Source organism: Schistocerca gregaria, unplaced genomic scaffold (genome assembly GCF_023897955.1).
Source record: "Schistocerca gregaria isolate iqSchGreg1 unplaced genomic scaffold, iqSchGreg1.2 ptg000199l, whole genome shotgun sequence".
NCBI classification, from domain to species: Eukaryota; Metazoa; Arthropoda; class Insecta; order Orthoptera; family Acrididae; genus Schistocerca; species Schistocerca gregaria.
The window spans coordinates 14086892-14095629 of NW_026061737.1; positions in this window are offsets into that span (position 1 = coordinate 14086892).

Below are 8738 nucleotides of genomic sequence, written 5' to 3' on the forward strand. Positions count from 1 at the left end.
TGAAATCAGCGACATATTAACCGAGACTGACACAGAAGGTGCTGAAGGTGAAGCACACTAGACTCGTGTCTACCACGGCTTCAAATAGTATCGATTTACTATGAACGGAAGTTCCGAAAAGTGAGCAAATAATTTTACAGTAAATTCAGTACCGATGGTGAGGATATACAAAGAAAAACATTTCTATAAAATTTCAGAAATAATGAAATATTCCACTCAAGTCGCTTGACAGAAAACGCAATGGATATGCTTGCACTTAAGACGGAAGGCCCTACGTGCTTACGCAGGCTTACGACAGATCGCAAAATTCGGCAGTAGGCGTAAGCCAACCTCTTGTGCTGCCATCTGTTATTGATGCCAGGCATCAAGGTCTCAGTAGTACGACCATCCACTGGAGAGTAGTTTGCTTTGTAAGCACTCCGTCTTCAGGCCACGAGTGACCTACTGGGACAGCACCATCCGACCGCCGTGTCATCATCCGTGGAGGATGCGAATAGGAGGGGCGGGGGTCAGCACACTGCTCTCCCGGTCGTTATGTTGGTATTTTTTGACCGGAGCCGCTACTATTGGGTCGAGTAGCTCCTCGATTGGCATCATGAGGCTGAGTGCACCCCGAGAAATGGCAAGAGCGCATGGCGGCCTGGATGATCACCCATCCAAGTGCCTTCAACGCCCGACAACGCACTTAACTTCGGTGATCCCACGTGAACCGATGCAACCTCCGCGGCAAGGCCGTTGCCGCAGATATTTTACAGTAGTTGCTTACGTTTCATAATTATCTAGTTTACGGGGAAAATGTAAAAAAGGCGATTGTCACCGAAGCTACAACTAATCTGAATTTCTGGTTAGTTATCAAGTGGTCTTGTGTGCGAGCCTGAATTTTTCATCCTTTGCGGTGGGAATGATTCAAACCCGTCATGTTCTTCTTATGAAGTGTTCTATTTATTTTGCACACAATGATCGTTTGTAGTTGTCTTGAGTTACTAGGTTGATAAATTTTTGTTTGGCGCACGTATCATAACTGAGATTTGCGCTTAATGGCTGAAGGTGAATTAGCGTAATGAGTAGTAGCGAATGTTACAGTAACATGTTTGTAAATTATTTCAGGTAAATTACGTTAGTCGTGTAATATTATCCGTATACCAGTACAGTATATGGGCCAATTACGTTAGTCATGGAATACTATCCGTATAAGACTATGTCACCTTGGTGTCCCGGAATTTGCTTCAATTTTGGAATCCACGAAAGAACTGGAAATTTTCCTTTACACAGCTTTCCATATAATTTCTATTACAGTGATTCAGTCTTGCCTGTCACTCGACTTTTCTGACTGTGAAATAAATTCTATCGCTCAGGTGCTTATTACCTCTTCGTGTTTCCATTTGCCGATATTGCGCATAAACACATATCTCAAAGTTGCTATGGACATTGATGGAGCGACACACTTTTCTATGGCGACACTGCAGTTTATAGATAGAAAAACCGATCAGTTAAAACGACATGGGTATTTTAGTTCTGAATAACCGATGTCTTTCAGTATTTGTTTGCTCTCGGTTATAACAAGTATCTTTTCATTTTTTCCTGATAACCACGTAAAAACAGATATATCAATTAGCCACAGATGTCGTAGTAAAATTTTTAGTTTTCAAATAAACCTTTTTAAAAAAAGACGAGTAATTTTTATTCGTAAGATTTCCATAGCACTGAAATACGGCGTTATTACAGAAAAAAATGGGAAAAGTTATGTATGCCACTTTAATAACACTGCTGATAGAAACGAGCAACAAATGGATTGGTCCAACATTGCCGAGACAATACTGTGCCTGTTATACAAGCAGAGCGCGAGACTGGACACAGTTTCTCGCTGTTGTCGAACGTCAGTTGTAACATAGAATGGCACCATCTGGAAGTCTGGAAGTATTTTACGATATGCGGTACGAGTGAAGAACAAAGTTAGATTTGGTCGACTTGCGACATCATACAAGGAAAAAAGTTAAAATTTAACAAATCATTCATAGTTCTGGATAAAAGTAGAAAGTGCCTGATCTGCTGCTGTGTCTACGTAGTATGCCGTTATCTGCTTTTAGCCCTTAAAAACAGAGAAATTAAAACGAAAAAGAGAGTTCTCCTGCCGCAGTTTTCACTCTTTATCGCGGGACTATACGTAATGCCTGCATAGTGCTGTGATAACCGATTACAATATAATTTTTGAGCAGAGCTTCTAAAAACTATAATCAGTAGGATAATATTGCCAGTTTTCTGTAGTATAGAAGCACTCGCCAGCAGCGAAGATCGGACAAAGTTTTATTTGACTATTTAATTTAAAGAAATTAGAATTATATTAATACCGTCAGTTGCTCGCGGGCGTTGATAAATATCAACGTGGACAAGTGAAAATGTGTGCCGCGACCGGGACTCGAACCCGGGATCTCTTGCTAAAATGACAGACGCTCTATCCATCTGAGGCACAGAGGACAGAGTGTATGGTTCGACTGCAGGGACTATCTCGCGCACGCCTCCTGCGAGACTCACATTCTCACCTTGAATGTCCATACACTACAGTCGTAGAGTCCCACTCCAACACACTCATTCCTCGTGGAAGACATGTCCATATCAATATAAGTATATGGTTCTGGCAATACCAGCCATGACCTTCTTCTGTGAAGATGCACACGTATTCCCCGAACTGGACTTGGTAAGAATGTGTTCCACGAGTAATGAGTGTGTCGGTGTGGGACACTACGAATGTAGTGTGTGGACATGCAAGGTGAGAATGTGAGTCTCGCGGGAGGCGTGCGCGAGATAGTACCTGCAGTCACACTATCGTCTGTGCCCTCGGTGGCTCAGATGGGCAGAGCACCTGCCATGTAAGCAGGAGATCCCGGGTTCGAGTCCCAGACGTGCACACATTGTCACCTGTCGCCGTTGATATATATCGACACACGTGAGCAGCTGACGGTATTAATATAATTCTAATTTCGTTCTGAACGGCTGCAGGTCATCATAAGGGTATTTAATTTGACATTTTGATTCCATTTATCAAGAAACTGAGAAATTAAAAATTGTTTACTCTTTGTTTGATTTCTACGTTTACTAGAGAAAATAATGTAAATAAAAGACTGAAAATCGGTTATTACAAGAACTGGTATTGTGACGGGCTTTAACAATTAGCTTAAAGAAGGGTTGGGAAACTGATAAGAGCCGAAAACCAGTTATTTAAGCGATAACCAACATTCCCACTGGTGTTCTGAGTGGTAAGATTGACGCACAAGGACAACAAGAACAGTTTCTCAGAAAGGTTACTGGAGCTCTGATGTTCTCAAAATGAACGGGCCAGCCATTAGCGTCTGCGAGGGTGAAGGGGAGGGGGAGGGGAGGAGGTCGGGAGGGGAGGATAGGCAAAAGGGCACTTTCACCCATCGCCCCCAACCCTCCCTGGAATCTGGAGTAAAGAGTTTTTATTCGTTACAATATACTCTTCCAGATAAGAATTCTCCACAATACTGATAAACCTTAGCTTTGGCCAGTTGTAGCGCTTATAGAGTTAGGGTCTTGTAGCTTGATGCACCTCGTAACTGACCAGCTGATTTGTACACAGAGTGCCAGTTTCAGAATCATGCACTCCAGCCCCGACGCGCCTTCCCCCCTCCCCACCACTGGAAATATTTCAGCAGACTCCAGTCTGCCACTGTGCATATATTTTGATAACATCCTGGTTTTAATAGCATCGAAGGAACAGCATTGTGCAGTAAAAGGGTAGACCTAGCACAGAACACACCATTCACAATGAAACGCATCACTTAGTAGATGGTGAAGTACTCTGAAGCTAGCCAGATAGAAACAGAACCTCCTGGCACTGCATCTAACCCAAATTCTAATCTTACACTAATCTCTTGTATGTACCTACCACGCCCTCAAAGAGCCAACGATTTACTATTATCAGAAGTTCCGAAAAATGAGGAAGAAATTGACCCACACTTTTTTGCGTTGTTTATTATTTCGATTACACCATAAAGGGAATGGACTTGTAGCCACAGGTTACACAAGCGATAGATGGTTTAAAATACATAAAAAGAGATGACAATAAGAAACGCTTTTTAAAAACACAATGATGCACGGCTTTTACGATTTTTACAGGAAAAAAATGGATGACAAAATAAAGGTTTTTCAAAAATACGCTGGTAGACAATATTGGGAATTTTTATCTTTAAAGATGACTAGCGGAAAAGCTTGGTGTTGACCAGGCATTTATTTAGAGCTGTGCGTCCACGTCCGTACTATGCAGCGTCTGGCCTTGTCCTGAGTTTTTATGACGTATCTCCCGAAACATGTGTCGTACAATGATATAATTTTGTAGGTACATTCAGCGTCATATGCGGATACTGCCTGCAAAATTTATTGCGAATATAGTAGCAAAGAAGTAACAAATTTAAATGTCACGAATGCTGTGATGCCCACACACTTGGGTGTAACTAATGTACACGGGATGCTTGGCACGATCATTATGGCTACCATCACCTGTGGTCGTAATTGGACCAGCTGTGTCGACGTAGTGAAAATATAAATGTGCATAACATGGTAAACGTCCATTCTTCCCAGCCATCAGACCTGAACTACGATCAAAAATATCATAAAAAGTGGTAGGGGCAATGGCCTTGCCGCAGTGGATACACCGGTTCCCGTCAGATAACTGAAGTTTAGCACTTTCGGGCGTGGTCGGCACTTGGATGGGTGACCATATGGGCCGCTATGCGCTGTTGGCATTTTTCGGGTTGCACTCAGCCTTCCGATGCCAATTGAGGAACTACTCGTCCGAATAGTAGCGGCTCCAGTCAAAGGAAACTACCACAACGAGTGGGAGAGCCAGCTCCTCCTCCACCCTCAGTGAGAATGACGTGGCGGTCGGATGGTCCTGATTGGCCACTTGTGATCTGAACACGGAGTGCTTTTTTAAAGTAGTACTCCCTACATAAAACTGACAGTCTAGGCTCAGGGACTGTCCACGGTAAATGCTGCAATGGACCTACGAATACTATTAAAATAACGGTTTGAGTTCTCTTTAATTGTCCAATCATCTGAAGTGAGTCCTTATTGCAGTACGCTGAAAAATAGATTTTATGTTAATGGCGGATAAATTTTATGTGAATGGCGGCAAATTAACTTTACCCTAATGACACACAAGGTCAATGCCGTACTATCACGTAAAGTATTCTCAGATCGAAATGTTTTGCATTACAAAATCTCCAATGTAGATTCATAATACCGCAATTATAATTCTCAAAATAATTTGGAGCTACGTTCAATGCATATTTAAATGCATCTTTCAAAACAATAACAGAATTCTCATTAGATCATCATTATCAGTGGCTAGAGTATTCCTATTATTTCGTCTACCAAAAACCGCGTCTCACTATGGCTTCTTCAGTACGCTGTTTTGTTTTCCACTGTTGACAATAGAAACGATCTGGCAGATGTGACATTGTAGATGCGCAGTATGCGTGTCTTAATGCAAATAAACCGTCTGGAACATTTACCCTTGAACGTCCCTAGAATGGGATTTCATGGAACGTTATTACTTTCCTGTGTCCATTTCCATCACAAAAGCTGATCGCCACGACTGGGGAAGGGGAGGAGGGGGTGGGCTGAAAGTTGGCAGCAGTGGCAGAAAAACCGAAGAAAACCTCACGTTTTCGTCATTTGTTTTCATAATGAAGTAGTGCCAATTCATCACATCGCACGCTTTTCTCTCGGAAACGGTAAAATTGATCGTCTGGATATCAATGTCGCCTGCTGAGGTATGCAGTCGCACCACTCTGTACGAAATAGGTTCTAAGCTGATGCAGTCGACAAGTAACATCGAAATATATCGTCACCTAGAAATACATCGACACCTCGAAATAAATCCACACCTCGAAATAAATCGCCACCTCGAAATAAATCGCCACCTCGAAATAAATCGCAACCCTCGAAAAATCGCAACCTCGAAATAAATCGACACCGTGAAATAAATCGAAACCTCGAAATAAATCGACACCTCCAAAAAACCGCTACACCGAAATGAGTCGATATCCCGAAGTATATCGACATCTAGACGCATTTCGGCTTACCATATAGACCGAAATCTCGATGCTAGTCGACATATCGAGATAAATTGAGGTACAGAAATATATCGATATCTCGAAATATATTGGTACCACGTAATATAAAGATATCTCTCAAAATAGCGATATCTAGAAATTTATGGATTACTAGAGATATGGAGGTACCTTGAATTATATCGATATCTCGATAAGAATCGATATCTGTAGTACACCAATACATGGAAATATATCGATACCTGGAAATATATAGACAACCTTAATTGTGTCGGTATATCAAAATAAATCGATATCTCGATATAACGGATACTCTAAATCAATCGATATCTCGAAATAAATAGACTCCTCAATATAGATAGATATCTCGAAATAAATCGATATCATGATTTAATGTGCGCATCTACGTAAGTCGATATATCGAATAGAATCGATAATGGGAAAAGTATGGACGTCTCAAAATAAATCTGTACCCCTAAGAAAACGATTATCGAAATAAATAGATATAACGAAATATATCGCTATCTTGATAAATACCATTATCTAGTGGTCGGATAAATGTTTCAAGATGACATGACATAACGGTATAGTCTACATACATGAAAATACTTTGGATTTTCAATATATCGATAGATTTCTAGACCTCGGGAAAAAAAATCTTTGATCCGACCTCGGGGCAAAAACGCAGACCTCGGGAAAAAACGTCGACCTCGGGGAAAAACGCCGACCTTGGGGAAAAACGACGACATCGTGGAAAAACGACGACCTTCGGAAAACTGCTGACCTCAGGAAAAATCCAGTTCCATTAATTTACATAGACAATAATGTTAGTTACGATTAGGTTCTCAAAATGCAATCAAATTCCTGGTATTTATCACCTCACACAAAAAGTGGTAATGACAGAAAAGTCTCTTTCTTTAGAAAGTTTAGAATGAGATGTTCTAAATAATGCAGATAATCCATTTACAATAATCTACAAGCACTGCACAATGAGAAGAGACTGTCAACCAGAGCACTTTGAAATACTGCACAGCCAGGAAGACAGAGGTTGCATTGCTGTTTATAATCCTCTGGTGCTTGAGATTCAGAATCCAGGATTGCCTCGAATGAGAACAGCACGAATGAATGTCCTGCACCAGTATAGAACTTACTCTGGAACTCCACAGAAAATCACAAGGCACAATTATATCACATCATTTTCAGCAAACTACAGAAGCCTCTAGTGGACATAACAACGTCGTCACCTCCTTCACTAGTGAAAGATCTTAGTAGCTATTGAGTCAAGAGTAGGTGGCCAATTAATAATTTGTTGTTCAAAGCTAACTTCAGTGTATATGGGAATACTCAGTGGACATCTTTAACCATCATATTTTACTGTCAACTTCCCAGACTATAAGTATAAGCAGAGCTTGGTCTTTACCAATCCGAGATTGTTTAGAATAGGTATCAATGGAATCAGATCCACTGGGCATTTAGAGCAACCTGCTTTAAACAATATGAGCAGGCAATAGACACAGACACAGAATTTGAAATTTCTCTGTGAAGCGGTTACCTTCATCGTCTTCAAACTTACTTTGTGTGCTGCGGTATGCGGAGGCACTAATAGCAACACAGTAAAACACAGAAGAAACTTATAAGTTGATGTAATCAGCCAGTAAGAAGCAGTAAAATTCAAGTTTTAGTAATCGATTATTGACTTATTATCCGGCTTTGGTGCCTCAGACATGTCCGACGACCTTAAGATTTGGCATGAAACGAAGTCTGGAAGACACGTTACACGATAGAATTGGAAAAGTGTTCATGTGTTGTAAAAACCTAAGAAATCGTCCCGTTTTCGTCAATTGCCGTCGAATCGACGTAATGACATATCGTCACATTGGATGCTTTTCTCTATAAAACAGTTACATTTATCGTCTGGAAACTTATGTCCCTGGCTGCGGCATGCGGAGGCACTAATAGCAACTCCATAGAACACAGAAGAAGCTTCTAAGTTATTGGTTCAAATGGCTCTGAGCACTATGGGACTTAACATCTGTTTTCATCAGTCCCCTAGAGCGTAGAACTCCTTAAACCTAACTAACAAAAGGACATTAAACACATCCATGCCCGAGCAGGATTCGAACCTCCGAGCGTAGCAGTCCCGCGGTTCCGGACTGAGCGCCTGAACTTCTTGACCACCGCGGCCGGCTCTAAGTTGATGTAATCGGCCAGTAAGAAGCAGTACAATTCAAGTTTTAGCTATCGATTATTGACTTATTAGCCGTCTATGGCGCCAGGGATATGACTGACGACGTTACGATTTTGCATGAAACGAGGTCTGGGAGCCACGTTACACGAGAATGTGTGAAAACTGATCATATGTAGTAAAAACTTAAGAAATCCTCCCGGTTTCGGCATCTACTATCGAATCGACGAAATACCAGATCGCCACAATGGCCGCTCTTCTCTCTGAAACGGTTACATTTATCGTGGGCAAAGCTATGTCGTGTGCTGCGATATGCGGAGACACTAAAAGCACCATAGTAGAACACAGAAGAAGCTTCTAAGTTGATGTAATAGCCAGTAAGAAGCAGTACAATTTAAGTTTATTTATCGATTTTTGACTTTTTAGCCTTCTTTGGTGCCTTGGATATCAGCTAGGTC